Raw genomic sequence first — 19,801 nt, 5'->3', positions numbered from 1 at the left:
AAACATGCTTTCATTAATTTTGTACATATTTTTAAATATATGGTATGGATGTGTACTTACACACTTGCAATGCAATGAACATGGCATGCCTAAGCCTTAAATGTTAAACAGTGCAGTTAGCAAAAAATAAGTAATACAGTAAAACATTTAAAACATAAAAATTTTATTAAAATTTTAATTTAAAAAGAAACATTGTTCAAAATTTGAAAACTACTGAACACTCAACACACAACTGTATTATACAAATACAATATTAGAACAAAACATAAAACAAGACAAGAACAGGAAAATCAACCAACAGGTACGATACAGCCTGTTCATTTTTTAATTTTGAGTCTTTTTGGATGACCGCAGCTCAGTGACCTTCTGATTAATTGCCACCCCTAATTGGCCCCTGGTAGTTCCTGGAAATTTCTGGATCACTGCATCTGTATAAAAGACAAAGAAAAGCATTTTAGTTTTATAACATTTATCTAAAGACAGACAAATTATAATCACCCAAAACACTAAATTAACACAGTACATACATTGTTTGGTAGATAACAAACTTAATGTTACTGAAATTTACAGTAGCACCTCATTGCAGTACACGAGATCCAGGGGGCGGAGTTGGATCCAGATCTAAGGGGTGGAGATTGGTAGGATTAGGGGTGGGTTTAGGGATCAGGGGTGGAGATGGGTAGGATTAGGGGTGGGTTTAGGGATCAGGGGTGGAGATGGGTAGGATTAGGGGTGGGTTTAGGGATCAGGGGTGGAGATGGGTAGGATTAGGTATATGTAAGGGTTAGGATTTAGGGTTCTGCAGTGAGGACCATCTCAAAATTTAAGCATTATTCAGAACCCAGTGTAAGTGTCATCACATGGAAACAACAAGCTGAAACTGATCAATTCTGATGGGTTTTACTGTCACATTTGGTTTTACACAATTCAAGCCCAATTAACCAAGTAATATACATACTCATTATCGCATCAATTTTTATTCTGTCCAATGGCTCTTTTGTTTCCCCAGGGCTTGCATTTTTGGACTTCCCCCCTAAGAAAGAGCAACATAATAGAGATTAGAACAAAATCAGAATTCACTCCACTCCTATCTAACTACTCAACCATACATTACATTTTTCATTCTGCTTCAATAAAATGGGGATAATGTAAATAGTCCAACTCAAATTATTTATAAAGCATCATATTTCAATGTAAATGTGAATGAGTGTACATATATCTGTACATATGCAAGAATTACTATAATAGAGCAGTCTTATTTTTTGACTTTGACCCCTTACCCAAAGACTTCAGATATGATGTTCAATCTACATAATTACCAAAAAATTATAATAATTATACAGACACTTGCACACACTATGACCAATTACGTACCTCTGAGATTGCTCTTTAGTAGTGTCTCAATATCAAAAACTCCAATGAGAAGCATCCGTGCCATGGTAGTCGGGCTGTTTGCATGGCTAGCTGACCACAACACATTTTTTGGAGCATAAACTCCTGAGCCCGGGTGAATTTCAAGCTGTGGGGAGAGGACAAACATGCATTAATATTAGAGATATATTACAAAATAATACATTGCTTTAACAAAAAGTTTTTAGGGGGCCTGATACAATGTAGCTTTGCATCACATACATTCTATAGGTGGTGTAACAATGCATTGATGCAACGTGCAAAAAATATATATTTATACATTTAATAATACATCTTAACATCTTTGTTTTCACATTTTCATGCAACGTCAGTTTATGCATTATCGTCAAAGCGTGCATTCTCGGCGTTTGATTTAGTCTTTCCACGTTAGTTTTAACACTGGGTCGGTACTTTTCCAATGTGATAACGTAATACGTTGTGCAGAAACAGAACCCCAAAGTAAACCATTTGTGGTTAAAAAGTATATAAATGTCTTTATTTTAGAAAATTAGATGGTTTGACCCTTATTCCTCGGTTGGGATCGTGTAGACCCTTTGAAGCCCTATGAAACTGCATTGATTTGGACCTTCAACCCATTGGTTGCAATTGAAGTCCATTATATAGAGAGAAATAAACGTGATTTATTTTCGATTGAAGAAAGAAAGACATGAACATCTTGAAAGACATGGGGATGAATAAATTATCAGGAAATTTTAATTCTGAAGTGAACTAATCCTTTAACACTAGTTTGACAGATTCGCCAACAGCCAATTAATGATCATTACGATAAAATTTGTCCTTCAATAAAATTCTGGCAGTGTCCGAAATTTTGAGCCACTGTCCTGCAGTGTGGAGCTTAACGCTTATAGGAGCACAGAACTAGATGACACAATTACAGCAACGATGACAACAACAGAACAACATGTTGGAGAGCCAGACAGGGAACATGTTGGAGAGCCAGGTGCTCCACACACGCCACCCTTGTTTTTTTTCCTATTATTATTTTTAGACAACCCATTATAAAAACAAAGGTTTCAGAATCTTGTGTTGTGCTAGCCGCCATTTTGTGCATGTATGCGGTTCTTTTTTGTGTTTTATTGGTATTTGAATTGGTTTTTAAGTCTTTAGTGCCGTACCTTGCTGTTATAGCTGTTACTACAGTAGTGGTTTGAAAAACAGCATACTTACAGTTTCCTGTATGCTGGAAGGTGATACCAGTTGTTCCTGTGGGCTCTGCTCTTTTGCGTCAAGCCATTTCCCCAGCTTGCCCATCGTACAAAGGAGTTTTGGCATTTCTAGGAAGCAAAACAGTAAAGAAAAAAGAGATGTACTTGTACTTCTAAATGATAATATTTATCATCAACTAGTTTATAAAATATTTGGATTTTTCTTAATTAACACTTACGACTGACAACATTTGTTTTTAGTTCCTCTAATTCCAATTTGAGGGCTTCATTTTCTGCCTTTAATTGTTTTATGATGTCTGGCAAAGGAGGATCAAGAGAAGGTGAGGTAGGTGAAGGTGAAGCAGACGATGATGAGGCAGGTGAAGGTGGAGCTGAGGGTGGTGCAGGTGGAGAGGTAGGAACCGGTGGTGCAGATGAAGGAGAGGCAGAAGATGGTGAGGTTGGTGAAGATGGAGCAACTGAAGTTGTAGCAGAAGGGAATCGAGGTCCATGGTGTAATGTGATTTTCTCTAAAATCTCCCTGTCCAAATTTCCATCACTAGTTTGCCTCTATAAAACATGACAAAAATATCAGTACAAAACATTAAAAAAGAGCTGAAAAAATAAAATAACGATATCACACTCTCTCTTAATTGCCTCCATTACCAAGATAGATCAGCTGCTCTTCATAACCAAGAACAAGGATAAGAACCTCTACATGATAAGATGCCTCTACAGACAAGAACCATGTGACATCACTCCTCGGGCCTCTTTTCCAAATTAACAGGGGCAGAGTACGTACTACAGTTCGGGGAATTTCAAGCTGTATAATTATTCACCTTTATTTGAGGAATTTACCCTGCTAAGCAACGCCCAAAAACCACCACAGGCCAATGTAATAGACGTGCCAGGCGCGAAAGCTTGAAGTAACTATGGAGGGCGGGGCTTAGTGAAGGGTCAATTACAGACTGAACCAGACAGCATACAGGGAATAAGACCAGCAGCTTCAGCCATATTTGTTGAATGATGAGATTTCTGTAACACTTTAGATTACGGCCCGGAAAATACAAAGTAATTAAAACGAATTTACAGTGTAACTTTCGGTAATTACAGTGTACCTCTATAAAGTATGCACATGTAAGTATAGGTAAACAATATGTAAAGTTTTACGAATAAAGTAGGGATGTGGACGAATATTCGATCTGTAATTATTATTCGAAATATAAAATACTATTTTTTTTTCTCTTTAATTTTTTCACCCACAATTATAATTAAATGCAATGGGTGGTGCTGTGGAGCGTGTTTAACAAGTGGATTGTATTTGATCACGTAATGTTGTCGTCTGCATTGCGAAGTTTGGATTTACTTAGATGAAAATGATATTAAAAAATGGAATTACTTTTAATCAATTATTAATTAAACTGAGCTATATATTACCATCCACAATGAGAAATCACATAAAATCCAAACAGCAGTCGACTGAGGAAGCAGCTGTCCATCACTGCATTCACAAAGCGCACGGTAAGCGCAGATGAACCCGGAGTGATCCGAGATGATAACTTATCAGACAGCAAAATGACTTTGAGACATATGCTTCCTTTAATTTTGGTTGAGGGAGACAGGTTTAAGAACAGAAAAAGCAAAGTGCTATTAGTAACTTCCCTTTGCACATTCTGTCTCTGCAACGTCTGTCAGCGCAGCGATCACCACGAACATGTGGATATTATTATTTTTCTCAACATGAACGTGAAACAATATAAAGACGATAATGCTGACTCGACTGTATGTACATTCTGTACAATAACTGTGCAGTCTACTTTATTAGGGAGTTTTTTTTCGTTCGCGCTGCTTTAGCTTAAATGCTTTTGTTCTTTATATTTTTTGTTTACACATTGTTAAATGTTTTCAACTAAAAGAAAACCTTAAGATATATAGTAAGCTTGTTGTGTATTGCCTAATATAAGCTTGTTCAGAAATGGTGAAAAAAAAAAAAAACTTCTCATTAAATGACATTAACATAAACAAATATTAGATTTTTATGAAGCAGAATATTCGAATATAATATTTTTTTTAAATGCCCATCCCTAGAATAAAGGGGTAACAACCAGGAACTAATTATTTACTGTAAGTATTTTAAAATTAAGGGGAAATTTTACTATTATGATAGACAACAATCTAACGTTTGAGAGGCAGAACATACACTGGACCTTTTTTGTATTAATGGTGTAAAAAGACAGAAAGGCTTTTTTTTAAATTATGGGATATAAGTATAAGCTATATATAGGCAAAGCAACATAAACAACTCTGACAGACTTGGCTGTGAAAAAGGACTACTCCTGTCAAGATATAGGGAAAAGTTTCGATTATTAGGTACTCCTAACTTTGGATGATTCATTTTAAGTATTTAATTTCTAAATTTAGTAATTCAGTTGCAAAGTTATAAGTAATAATGATTTTGTTTTATTTTATCCTTAAGCAACTTTATAGTGGGCAGCCATTTTTTTTTACATTTGCAATGCAGATGCTAGTTGTGGGTCTCAGTAAAAAAGTATATCTTGTTACCTTTTTGGGGCTAGATGGTCCATCATTACTGGTCTCTTCGACAAACTTAGGGTTTGGCTTGCATTTTCGTTTGCTCAAAGGTTTTGAACTGGACTGGTGTTGTATTTTTTCTAGAGTGGACTGTCTCTCTGTGGGGAAAAAAGGGGAATACAAATTGTAGAATCTAAAACAAAAGATACAACTAGGGCTATGACAATAACAACAACATAGGCTGACCACATGTATGCACCCACAATAAGTATTGATGTCATAATCGGGGGACAGTGTTCAAAATATTAGAACACATTCTGACAGGGATTTAATATCCTGCAAGTTTATATTGGCATACATGTGAAATATTTGTAACTTTACTAGAGTATCATTTTGTTAGTTCTAGACTCTAAAGACAAATATTGCACACAAAAAAAAAATCCACTAAATGTGTCTGACAGCTGAAATCTTACTTTTTTAAGATATTATTCTCACATAACAAACATTTAAAGATATTGAAATTATGCACTGTAATATTCTGGTCGTAACGTAACTCGTAGTTAGCTCTTAAACATTAAAATGCAATAAAGCAGTATTAATAGTAACGTTACATGATAGTAAAAAATATATACTTAAATACTACTAATAAAAAACCTACAGTTAAACACGGTGAATATCTGCTCAATTATATCTAGCTTCGAAGTTCGATCTGTAAATAGCTCATGCAGTTCTGCGATTATTTAAATTATGTATTATCTGTGCAATAACAATGTGTGAATTATAATAAAAGGTCAGAAATTAACTTACCTGCAACTTTATGCACCGTTGCCTCGTACAAAGGCCATCCGCTTTTAGGTTTTTTTTCAGTCCACCTCTCCACTCAATTAAATATACAGAACTTTCATCCAGTCCGTCTAAGAAATTATTAAAATTGAAATTTTTTATATGTGACGTTGGAACAATGCTCCAACTTTCCTTTTCAGTCTCATCTTTCCACTCAACAAGGGCGAACATTCTTCATCCGTTGGTCTACCGTCTATCCCAGTCTATGGTCTATCCTGAATGAATGCGCGCAATTTGGCGGTCTTTTGACTGCGTTTGAATTTTGGCGCGCATAAAGATAGGCATTAGGCAATGACGTAACGTATTGGGGTGAAACCATGACGGGGTGAACTGTCTATGGGTGAAACGCATGCTAAATGCATGGCCTGAAATGCAGACTGAAAGTATTTCTACTATTCTGTTTTTTTTTTTAGTCAAATCTCACTTTTCAAAAATTAGCTAAGAATACTATGTTCATTATGTAAGTCTTGGTTTAGGTCACAGTAATGTAAAATAACAAAACTAAAACAAAAAAATATTTGAACCCTACAAAGTTATGCAATAAATAATTTGATAGAAAATTATGTAAAGTTAGGTTAGGTGTTTTTTCATTGCATATGTTTGCACCACGAAATTCTGTGGAAGCAATCCAATGTGAAGCACATAACAAATATGTTACAATGCATTACATTACCATAGATTAAAAATCATTATTGCACAGACTCTGTTATTACATAAACCCTGTGTTTACAGCATTATCATACATGTAATATATGTATATTATGTGTGTGTTTCTGCAAGGTGAATGTGATTGCACCATACCACATGTTCCTGGATCAACATTGATCCTGGAACAACTTCCAATCAACCAATCAGATTTGAGGGACAAGTTTACAGTTTATGTCAATTTTACGCTTAGAACCAGGGTAAGGTAGCCTACTAAAACATCAGTTTTATTTATATCATTACCCTCTGATTTTAGGGAAAAGTTATGGGGTTAGGTTTAGGGGAAGGGATTGGGTAAGGACTACATTTTGGGACAGGGATGCTGATCCAGGAACATGTCTTACTTGGCAAAATCACAGTGACCGTTTGGGCATACGTGTATGTATGTGTGTACATGTGTATGAGGGAAGCTGGATTGATGTAGCTATGGCTTCTGCAGCCTAGCTGTCCACAGCTCTGAGGGAAAAGCTGTTCCGTAATCTATTAGTCTGTGTTCCTGGGGTCTACCTGAGCAGAGGGTGCAAAAGGGTTTCCAGGATTTGAGTGCTGGATGTGTGTGTGTAACGGTTACCGTCTTGTCCCTCTGTTGCCCTTTGTTTGTATTCTGTCACTTTTGGTATCCCTTAGTTTTCACTTTAGTCCCTTATTTAACTCCATAGCCCTCTGTTAGCGTCTTGTGTTCACTGTTCATTGTTTGCACCTGCCCTTGTTAATTTGCCTTTGGTTTCTGTTAATCACCTTGTTATCTTGTTTGAGTTCTGTTCTTTCATTGGCCCCTTTTCCCATGTTTGTGTATTTATACCCCGTGTCTTTGTTCAGTCTTCGTCGATCGTTGTTTGATTTTAGCCTGATGTGTGCTTCTCTCCCTTGTTCCCTGTTTGTCTCTACCGTGGTTACCTTAACTAGTTTATGTTTCTTTTCCCCATCGTGGGTTGTTCTTTTGTTCATTTGGTATTTTCTGATTAAATAAACTCAAACTGGACCGCTTCGTGCCTGCCAGTGTGTTGGGGGTAGTTATGCGATGGCTTGCTGTGCTGGCTAAGAGGCACACAGAGGTCTACCCGTCTCTCACCGCCAGTCTGCGTAACTCGGTTCAGCTCTTGTGGCGTTTTCCATTGGGACCCCTAATGTCAACTCATCAACAAAACGTCGAGTGAGTGGCAGACGGGGAACAAATCTTACGTTAGTAACCGAGACATTTGTAAATGTCTCTTGAATTTATATGGTTTCATGCTCTCAGCCAATTGGTTGGCATACAAAATGTTATCTTCATCCTAGATTATGATTAAAATTAAGCCTTTTTATTTTGCTATCCTTATTATATTTGATTATATAGTTTGTTGCATTTTATTAATTGATTTTAGCATTTGTTTCCACTGCTGTCCATTAGTTAAGAACAACTGTTTTAGAAGGCATCATATGGAACAGTAGATGTCAAAAAATACTAAAGATCACCTGTTTTCAGAGCTGCAGGAATAAATTGTTTTCATGAAATGTGAGAAAAATAACAGACCATTGCTGGTGCAATAGAATACCTTTTATTGTAATAGCACAACTGTACAACGAAATGTAGTGCTTCTCTTCAGTGGCACACACATACATGAAAACATACATACAACAAATAAAGACAAAAGGGCTTAAAAATATACAAACATTTTAAAATATAAATGGGGATCAGTTAAAAGCAGTATTATTATTATTGGACAACCCTGTAACTTATAATGTGTAGTCTCCTTATTAATTAGAGTTCAATTCTTTGATGGCGCTTGGATATAAACTGTTCAGGAGTCTGGAGGTGTGCATCTTAAGAGATCGATAGCACCTTCCAGATGGCAGCAAAGTGAAGAGGTGGTTGCCGGGGTGAGAAGAGTCCTTTATTATGTTTCTGGCCCGATTTTAAACATCTGGTTTTGTAAATGTCCTCAAGTGAAGGCAACTGTGCGCCAGTGATTTTCTGTGCTGAAATGATGACTCCCTGCAGAGCTTTTTTTCTCAGCCACATTGCAACCAGCATACCTCAGTGATTACAGTGATTACATGCAAACATCAGTATCCCATGTCACACCTCCATGACAACAAAAGCATGTGTGTAGCTTTGAAGAACAGAACATTGACAGATCTCATTTGTCAAGATGCCACTATGCAGTTGTTTTGCCTTGTATTCACTTTCTCGGCTGTTCTCCTGTGTGCACGGACATCCTCATGAGCCATGGCTATTTTTAGCTGCATTGGCATACAATGCATGTTGTAAACCCACCAGTTCATTAGTTTCTGGAGAGAGAGAAATTTGCTTGCCAGGTCACATTTGTTATGAATGGAGGAGAGGCACTCTAAAGGTGGGTGCACACTGTATGATTTTGGCCACAATTCTGCCATCTGAAACCAATTTCTGGAATCTTTGATGATTTCACTCATCGCAGGGCAAAATCGGCAATCTTACAACGTTCTGTGTGACGTGTTCACAGATGGCCGAATAATAGACTTTGCGATGATCTTCAGCCTCCGACGAAATTTGGGCAGTGTCTGAAATCGTAGCCGTATAGTATTACTGCTATTACGATGGCCAGATGAGATATTCCACACCTCTAGCACCCTAATTCACTTGGAAAGAAACCTGCTCCGTGTTTGCACCACCATAGTGTCAGGATATACACTAGGACATCAAGGTTAGAAGGATTCAGAATAACTTTTAATTCAGCTTTCGTAGGACAGTAGGGAAGTTCAGATGCATTAACGGGCGCTGTGAGTATAATACTGATGAATGACCGTCTTTACTCTTGCAGATAACGGCAGGCTTGAATGTGGTATGAAACACCATCCAAAGGACGCTGAGGATGAACACCAGGGAGATGGTGGAGTCTCTGGACGAGGGAAACAGGTAAGTAACACAAGGGTGTACTGAGGAAACGGACTGGAACAGTTCAGGAACAATAGTCTGAAATGCACAGAGAGCAAGTTAGTGGGTCTGTCCTTGTTTAAGGTTCGACAGAGACTGGGGGTGAGGTGTAGTGCTGGTGATTGCTGGATTTATGACAGGTGCAGGTGATTAGTATTCGGGTGAGTGTGATCTCTGTTTTGTGGATGTGAGTGAGCCTGATTGACTCCTGACACATAGCAACATTTGAGCCCAGTTATCACTCTACTCAAGCACTTTCAATGTTTTTTCTTCTTTTCATTTTATATAAAATGTTTAAATAAAAAAACAGAAAATACTTGGAGAAAAGTATAAAACCTCAGCAACATGAAAGCATTATTCTCTGAATTAAATAAATACAGAGCTTACAAAATGAAAATAAATAAATGAGTGCATTTTCCCATTTTTTTTCTTTGCATTTATCATGCATTTTCTGTACAATGTTGTTTTAATTACTATTTTACTTTTAATACATTTACTTTAAATGTCTGTAAACTTCTTTAGATAAGATTCATGCCACTTACATTTTATTTATAAATAAATAAATAAATGCAAATAAAATAGAAAGATTGAACAATTTATACTGGTAAGTATTTATGGGACGTTTTAATCCAAATCAGCAAATACCGTTTGGTACAATTATAGAAATCTATGTCATGTTTGTGCATCATTTATAGGGAATTTGCAAGTGTGATATATTATCAGCCTTTATGAATTTTAAAAATTTTGCGTGGCCGATAGTATACTAATCAAAAAGTGGAGAAAGACATACCCACCTTTTTTTGTTTTCCCCAATGTGAATGGTGAAGTTTGTAATTTTGGGCTTTTAATTTCCACAATGGATATTTGCTTGTGGTAGTTCATTATTACTGTAGGCTACCTCCCACACTCACGTTCATTCTCAACATCTGTAATTTTCTGTATTTGTGATCAAGCTATCTTATTATAGGTCATTTGACAAAATCCATCTTTCTTGTAAATGTTAGCCTATGCTCGTGATGGAGTGGAATTGGAGCAATGGAAATGCTGATGTCCTTCCCTGAGTCTTTGTGTCTACCACTGCAGGTGGTAGGCCACTTAAGTCTTCCACGTCCCATCCAAGGGCCAGACGTGGAGATTCCAGAGGTCTGGTTGTGGGTGCCAGATGGTGCCCTGTCCCTGTCAAAGAAGGTCCTTCCTCAGGGGAATTCACCGGGGGGCTATCGCGTGGAGCGTCTGTGCCGAGGGGAGCCTCGGTCAGAAAATACCAGATCGGGCAGTGGGAGGATTCCCTGGAAGAGGACAGGTCTACCTGTGTTTACTGAATCATCTACAAATCAGCTTTACCACCTGAGGGTGGGGTCTCCACTCTCCTCTGAACATGACCTGCCATGAGAGCGTGTCCGCTGTGCAGTTGAGGTGGCCTGGGATATGAGTGGCTCGCAACGACTTGAGTCTCTGCTGACTCCAGCAGAGGAGACGGCGGGCGAGTTGCGACATTCAAAGAGAGTGTAGGCCGCCTTGATGGTTGATGTACGCAATCATCGCTGTGTTGTTCTTCCGGATCAACGGCGTCATCGAGATGTGAAAGCCCACGATTGCGTAATCTCCTCATGCACCTCCGGGAAGAAAGGAATAGAACAGAGCTCTGGCCCCAGGAACCAATCGTTGAGCCGCGAGGGTTACACTCCAGCTTGACACTTGCAGCTGAGATGGGCCCACGGTCCCATCCTACAACTCAACCGGGGCATACATGCATATAAACGAGCTAGACGGCCTTGTTTCGTGCCGACAGAAATGCAGCTCTGTGCGGTAAGACTCGCAGTGGTGGCTTGTGTGTTTACATCAACACGGAATGGTACAATAACTCTATGCTAGTCTCTAGTTACTGCTCATCGCTGGTGGAGCTTGTGACTGTTAGATGCAGACCTTTTTATTTACCACGGGAATTCACCACTGTTATTATAACCGGAGTTTACATTCCCCCCATCGCTAACGCTAAGGATGCACTCGGTGAACTATATGGGGCTATTAGTGAACTGCAGAATGCTCACCCTGACGGACTGTTTATTGTCGCCGGAGATTTCAACATGCTAATCTCAAGACAGTGCTCCATAAATTCCATCAGTCTGTGAACTTTGCAGCGAGAGGGGAGAACATGCTTGATCTTGTTTACACAAACATCTCAGGCACGTACCGGCCGGAGCCCCATCCCCACCTCACCTACTCAGACCACATCTCTGTTATGCTAATTCCAGCATACAGACCGCTCGTCAGATGCACGAAACCAAAAGAAGCAGGTGAAAACCTGGCCAGCAGGAGCCATCTCTGCTCTTCAGGACTGTTTTGAGTGTACTGACTTGCACATGTTCAGGGAGGCTGCAACATATGGCAACTATATCAGCTTGGAGGAATACACAGCATCGGTGACCAGCTACATCAGCAAGTGCATTGATGATGTCACCTTCTCCAAGACCAGCACTCCATGCTCCAACCAGAAGCCGTGGATGACAGCGGAGGTGCGTGCGCTGCTGAGGTGCGTGAGCTGCTGAGGACCCAAGACTCCACCTTCAGAGCAGGTGACAAGGCTGCCCTAATAACAGCGGGGGCCAAAATGACCTGGGCCATCAGAGAGGCAAAGCGCACAAACGCCCAGAGAATCCACAGTCACTTCCAGGACAGCGGCGACACGTGGTGCATGTGGCAGGGCATCCAGGCCATCACCAACTACAGAACAACATCAGTTGCCTGTGACAAAGATGACTCCCTTCCAGATGCGCTGAATGACTCCTACGCTAGGTTTGAAGCACAGATCGACGTGATGGCGAGGAAGTCCACCCCTCCTCCCAACGACCAGGTGCTCTGTCTTACCACGGCTGATGTGAGGAAAACTCTACGTAGAGTCAACCTGACAAAGGCTGCTGGACCAGACAACATTCCTGGCAGAGTGCTCAGAGGATGTGCAGACCAGCTGGCAGATGTTCTTACTGACATCTTCAACATCTCTTTGAGCAGCGCTGTCATTCCAACGTGCTTCAAGGCCGCCACCACCATTGTCCCCATGCCAAAGAAGTCTTCAGTGTCCTGCCTCAATGACTACCATCCCGTCGCACTCACACCAATCATCATGAAGTGCTTTGAGAGGCTCGTCATGAGGCACATTATGACCCAGCTGCCCCACTCACAAGACCCAATGCAGTTTGCGTATCATCCCAACTGTTCAACAGACGACGCCATTGCCACCACTTTTCATCGGGCCCTCACTCCCCTAGATAAAAAGGACTCATACGTTCGAATGCTGTTCATAGACTTCAGCTCAGCATTCAACACAATCATTCCTCAGCACCTGATTGGAAAGCTGAACCTACTGGGCCTGGACACCTCCCTCTGCAACTGGATCCTGGACTTCCTGACTGGGAGACCTATGTCAGTCCGGATTGGGAATAGCATCTCCACCACCACCACATTGAGCACTGGGGCCCCCCAGGGCTGTGTGCTCAGTCCACTGCTGTTCACTCTGCTGAATCAAGACTGTGCAGCAATGCACAGCTCGAACCACATCATTAAGTTCGCCGATGACATGACCGTGGTGGGTCTCATTAGCAAGAATGCCGAGTCGGCATACAGAGAGGAGGTGCATCAACTAACGGACTGGTGTAGAGCAAACAACGTGTCTCTGAATGTGGACAAAACAAAAGAGATGGTTGTTGACTTTAGGAGATTACAGAGTGACCGCTCTGCTGAACATCGACAGCTCCTCTGTGGAGATCGTCAAGAGCACCAAATTCCTTGGTACATTCTATTGAGGGACTATTGAGAGCATCCTGTGCAACTTGCACCGTTTCGGACCGCAAAGCCCTGCAGAGGATAGTGAGGACAGCTGAGAAGATCATTGGGGATCATCTCTCTTCCCTCCATCAAAGACATTTACACAAAACACTGCATCCGCAAAGCAACCAGCATTGTGGATGACCCCACACACCCCTCACACAATCTCTTCACCCTCCTGCCATCTGGCAAGAGGTACTGAAACATTCGGGCCCTCACGGCCAGACTGTGTAACAGCTTCTTCCCCCAAGCCATCAGACTCCTCAATACTCAGAGACTGGACTGACACACACACACACGTGTCCTGAGTTGCACTTTAATTATTGTCACTTTATATCTGGCTGTTACCTCAGTAACTGCTATGTCCATAGAACACTATCTCATAGTATGTTATGTTTACATTTGGCATTTTTTCTTTATATAGGTATGTTATTTAGTCTGTGTAGTCTCATGTGGTTCTGTGTTTGCACTGTGTTGTTTTATGTAGCACCATGGTCCTGGAGGAACATTGTCTCGTTTCACTGTGTACTGTACTAACTGTATATGGTTGAACGACAATAAAAACCACTTGACTAGACTTGACTTTAATTTGTAATCCTGAAATTGGTTATAGTGGCATTTTGGCCAGATTAACTAGAGTTGGAAGTTGTTATAAACTACACTTTTCTGCTGCACGCCCTTACATAACCTGTTTATTTATTCATGTATATCCTTTATTTAACCAGGAAGGTCCCATTGAGATAATACAATCTCTTCTGGTCAAGTCCTGGTCAAGATGGCAGCACATATAATTTTCACAAGACAGTTCAAAAGATAAATACTGCAAATACACAAAAAACAAAACATATAGTCAATATATACAATCAGATCAATAAAAGCAATTGCAAGTTTCCTTTAAAACAGTTTTTAAAAGATCTTTAAAAGTGCTCAAAGGGGGAAGTATATTAAAATTGATTACATTTTGCAATTCATTCCATGCCCAAGGAGCATAACATTTTTTTTTTACCAAATTCAGAATGTACCTTTCGGACTTTCAGCTGAATTTGAGTTGAAGATATTGTGCAGTAGCTATTTGTACAATAGGTTAAAAGATTAGAAACATAAGGTGGTAATTTACCTAAAAGTGCCTTGGCAATAAATAAAAACATATGCAATTTTCTCCTGTGATATAGGGATGACCAAGCTAACGAATCACACTAAATACAAGCTAACGATTCATACAAAATACAATGATGAGTAAGTGACTCTGCACCACAAACAAAGTGTAGTGCAGCATTATAAACAAGTCCAGTGCCCGGTTGCATAAAGCACCTTAAGTGTAATTTTCCCTTAAGTCCGCCCTTATGTTTCCCTTAAACCTAAGGGTGTTGCAGAAAAACCCTTAAGTGTTACTTAAGTTTCTTTTTACTGAAACATCATACACCCTTAGAATTACCCTTAGGTGTCTATCTTTTACTTAAGTAATCCCTTAAAAACCGTTAAGTGTTGCATAAAGCCCCTTAACTGTCATTTTCCTAAGTACAGTTTAAGGTTAGGAAAACTTTACCTTAAGAGTAACGCAGACAAAAATAAGACGACATGGCTGAATTTATGGAACCAGCTGAAGATCATTATGTGCCAAGAAGAATTTTTAGGGATAGGGAGAACCCTTTGGACCATCTTAGCGATGAAAAACTGCTTTGAGAATATCTATTTGATCACCGCGGAATTTATGAAATTGCTGACAAACTAGAAGGCGACCTTGACCATGTTACCCAGCGCAACCACTCACTACCCTCTGTGCTTCAGTTGCTTATAGCACTTTGGTTCTAAATGATACAATATGTATAGTAGGCTAGCAGTTGCAATATAATGTAATTTATAGGCTAGTGCTATTTAATATTAATATTATATATGAATGTATTAGCTATATTGTATTTTGCTATTATTATTGGTATTTTGTTAATATATCTGTCCTTGTAATTACATAAATAAATACAAAACTTTTCAGATCTGTCATAAAATGTATTTATTCGTCAATTGATGTGATTGTTATTTTCCCTTCACTTTGTAGCTGCAAAAGTTTGTTATTAAGAATGATGTTGTAAAGGTCTTGATTTTCCTTCTCCTTTTTAATTTTTTCGATCTCTAATTGCAGTTTTGTCTTTTGTAGCTGTAGGACGTCTCTCTGCAGTTCCAGCACTACTTCTCTTGTAGAGGCTGGAGAGGGTATTTGCGTCTTTCTGCAATTCACAAGTGTTTTGGAGGAATTATGAAATATAATATAATAAATAATATTGGGGCTGTTCTGTCAAATTAACAAAACTAAAATAATTGTTAACAAATAAGCAATAACTCACTTTGCTGCCTGGATTGGCGTACTGCTGGCGCTCTGTCGGTGTTGAAGCTGCTTTGATTGCTGGAAAGGTCTAACGTGTGAAACAAAGAAATACCAATCAAAATTGATATTTATTTACAAATAAAAAAATATTTTATTACGCCTGTTGTGATCTTCATATCGTTTATCCTCATAGTGATACATTTTATTTGATTTAAGACAATAATGTTCTCTCACTCCGTGTTATATTCCTCTGGTTGAGTCGCTTCACTCTCTAAGCCGCCAGGGATGCCAGCCAGAACAGGTGAGTCCGCCCCAAGGATGTCTTGGACCAGTTTAGTAGTGTCTGACAATTCTGTTGGCGGTGGTCCTCCACCTGCAGTTTTGTTATCGTTAGCTCTCTGTGATATGGTAACAAAATGCACTCGGTTATTTCCTCCCACTGTTTCTTTTTTTGCCAGCAGTTATAACGGGATTGCTTCTTAAAATTGTTTTCTTTTCCCATATTCATCAAGAAGAATACACTTCTCATCCTCTGTCCAATTTGGCTTTCTTTTTTTGTTTTCCTTATCCATTTCTTTATCTATTGTATTATTCGTTGTTTTAAAGCTCCTAGGTTAATGTGTATAGTAGCGTATCTATGGCAACAATAGATTTTTATAACGGCAAACCTGGATCGCTGCCGTGAAACACTTAACGGTTTCCCTTACCTAAGAGAACTGTTTAAGGGATTATATGCAACACCTTTAAAACATTCCCTTAGTTAAGGGGAAATCACGCCTTAAGTTCCACACTTAACGGAAAAACTTAAGGTGCTTTATGCAACCGGGCACAGGTTCTTAAGGAAGGATGCAGCTGAATGCATGTATAATAGATCACCATCGTCCATTACAGATAGAAAAGAACTATCTAATATTTTCTTTCTAGCCCCATAAGTGAAGCATTTTTTTAATCGATAAAAGAATCCCAAGCTTTTTCAAAGTAATCAATATGTACATCAAAAGCTAAATATTTATAAGAACTAACTCTTTCTATATTAAACCTTCTAAAGTTGAGATTGGCAGATCTTCTATTTTAGAGTGAACACGACTAAAAATCATATATTTTGTCTTTTTTGTATTTAAAACTAGTTTCAAATGTAAATATAGCTGCGAGCAGCGATGGCGGGCCCAAGCCGGTGGCACCGCCACCCCCGTGCCTTTAGGGTCGCTGTGCACGATGGGCAATAACGTAACCTCGCTTTGACCGTCGAGAAGACGTGTGCTGTAGAGCTCGCATCAGCGTGGGCTCTGCAAAAGTTCGCATGGAGGGCACATATCAACCACAAAGTATGCGTGAGCACCCTTCCGATACCTAAAATGAAAAATGAGACACCCTACGGTCTCATGGAGTTAATGGACACACGAAATAAGTACACAAGACTGAAAATTCATATGAAGTGTGCCATTTGAGACAGGGACAGTGCCTAGGACCGTGAACCACAATAGTCACATCTATGAGGTAATTCAAATGTAGATTAATTTTTGATGTCATAGGTCAATATCTTTTGCAGCACTTAAACGTGTTAATCCAGAAGGCCAGTATTTATCCGGAGGTCTCTGTTCAGGTTTATTAATGTAATTATAATTTACGCACTGCTGAAGTTTCATCGAGATCAGTTAATGTATGCAGAAGTTATAACACACTTCCTTGCTTTTAAGCTGCCTTTATGTGCTTTTTGGAGCTTCAAAGTTCATTTGCAATGTGTTCCACATTCAAACCAAAATATCTGACTTTCTGTTGGTCTGTTTGTTCACTTGAGACATAAGAGGGTGATTTAAAAGCATTTTGAAAGTGACACACTCCCTTCTGCCAGTTGGTGGCGCTATAACTTTGTCTCACAATAGTCACATCCATGTGACACACTGCTGAAGTTTCATCGAGATCAGTTAATGTATGCAGAAGTTATAACACACTTCCTTGCTTTTATGCTGCCTTTATGTGCTTTTTGGAGCTTCAAAGTTCATTTGCAATGTGTTCCACATTCAAACCAAAATATCTGATTTTCTGTTGGTCTGTTTGTTCACTTGAGACATAAGAGGGTGATTTCAAAGCATTTTGAAAGTGACACACTTCCTTCTGCCAGTTGGTGGCGCTATAACTTTGACTCACAGTAGTCACATCCATGCGACCGGCCTCTTCCAGCAAACACACTGCTGAAGTTTCATCGAGATCAGTTAATGTATGCAGAAGTTATAACACACTCCCTTCTTTTATGTTACTTTTGATGTGCTTTTTGGAGCTTCAAAGTTAATTTGAAATGTGTTCCACATTCAAACCAAAATATCTGACTTTCTGTTGGTCTGAGCTAATGACTGTAAATTAGAAAGTTGTTCGGCCCGACGAGATCTAGAAGTGTTCCGAGTTTCATATTATTACATGCAAGCATGTTTGATATATGGACAAGTGTTTGAATCCCATTCCAGGTGTCGCTGTCGAGCCCCCTGCCACGCCCGGGTACCAGATTCAGCCCGGCCCTGATGGCCGCGGGTTCTGACCTGTGTGCAAAGTTTCAAGAGTTTTCGAGCATGTTAAGGGCCCCAAAAGTCCCAGAAACCTTGAAAAACAATCAAACAATCAAAAAGCAAATGTAAACCCAACAGAGAACCCCCCCCCCTCCCCACACACACACACACACACACACAAAAAAAAATTTGGCAGGCCCATTCTGTCTGTCAGACAGAGAGACACTGAGAGAAAAAACACAGAAAGGGAGGAGGAGGGGTCACTCAGAAAGAGAAAAATTTTAAGAAATCCACATTCAAACCACAATATCTGACTTTCTGTTGGTCGGAGCTAATGACTGTAAATTAGAAAGTTGTTCGGCTCGACGAGAACAATATACACGCCGAGTTTTGTAACTGTAGATAGAACTAACTAAGTTATAACACACTTCATGTGTCCATTTTTAGTCATAAATCAATTTCCTCGCCACGGCCAAACCGTTCGAGATATCAAAAATCCATCCGGAATGTAGCATCCTCAATGTCTTGACTTCATGCCGACCGAGTTTGGTGGCGATTGGATTCATTCTCTAGGAGGAATATATATAATTCCAGAGCACGTGTTTCCAAACAACCCATAATAGCCGACTTCCTGTTGGGCTGGCGTAAAACTTAGAGCACGAAAGTTGTTCGGCCCGACGAGACCTACAAGTGTACCGAGTTTCATATCATTACATGCAAGCATGTTTGATATATGGACAAGTGTTCGAATCCCATTCCAGGGGCGCTGTCGAGCCCCCTGCCACGCCCGGGTACCATCTTCGGTCCGACCCTGATGGCCGCGGGTTCCGACCCGTGTGCAAAGTTTCAAGAGTTTTCGAGCACGTTAAGGGCCCCAAAACCTTGAAAAACAAAAATAAAAGCATTTTCACTCCTCAGCAAAATCAGCACCCTCCCCCAGACACAGAGAGACGTAGGGTCAGTGAGAGAGGAGAGAAAATTCTCCAAAACATCCACATTCAAACCACGATATCTGACTTTCTGTTGGTCTGAGCTAATGACTGTAAATTAGAAAGTTGTCCGGCTCGATGAGAACAATATAATTCCTGAGTTTTGTGACTGTGGGTCAAAGTGTAAAGCAACCCCCCCACTTTTGTCAAAAGGTGGCGCTACTGAGCCCCTGCACCACAACCGTTTCTGAAACTTTGCACATGTGTACTGGCTAATAAATGTGATGAGTCTGTCGAGTTTCATGCAATTTCAAGTATGCTAAGAGTCTCAAAAGCATCAAAAAAGAATATTCGAGTTTGAAGCGTTGCCGCGGCGACAGTATCAAAGATATCAATAATCCTTTCACATGTCTACATCTGCCGTGTGTTTACATTATACACCTAAAGTTTTAAGTAAATCGGGTAAAAATAAGTGGGTGATTTCAAAGCATTTTAAAAGTGACACACTTCCTTCTGCCACTTGGAGGCGCTATAACTTTGACTGACAATAGTCACATCCATGCGATCGGCTTCTTCCAGCGATCACGCTGCTGCGGTTTCATGGAGATCAATTAATGTATGCAGAAGTTATAACACACTTCCTGTTTCTCTTTTCGCGCCATCATTTCGTTTCC

The 19,801-nt window shown here is 39.8% G+C and overlaps 1 long non-coding RNA gene across 1 annotated transcript; it reads right to left on the bottom strand.

Moving 5' to 3' along the window:
- Positions 1 to 15,500: 15,500 nt before the first annotated feature.
- On the bottom strand, positions 15,501 to 16,061 carry LOC127632755 (uncharacterized). Its single transcript, XR_007969133.1, has 3 exons — positions 15,932 to 16,061; positions 15,717 to 15,785; positions 15,501 to 15,599 (listed from the first exon to the last, which is right to left on the bottom strand). It is a non-coding gene; the product is annotated as an uncharacterized LOC127632755 (long non-coding RNA).
- Positions 16,062 to 19,801: the final 3,740 nt, after the last annotated feature.

This window comes from Xyrauchen texanus, chromosome 39, assembly GCF_025860055.1.
Source record: "Xyrauchen texanus isolate HMW12.3.18 chromosome 39, RBS_HiC_50CHRs, whole genome shotgun sequence".
NCBI lineage: Eukaryota > Metazoa > Chordata > Actinopteri > Cypriniformes > Catostomidae > Xyrauchen > Xyrauchen texanus.
Note: the sequence above shows the minus strand (reverse complement) of the source record. Positions and strands in the feature narration are given on the sequence as shown.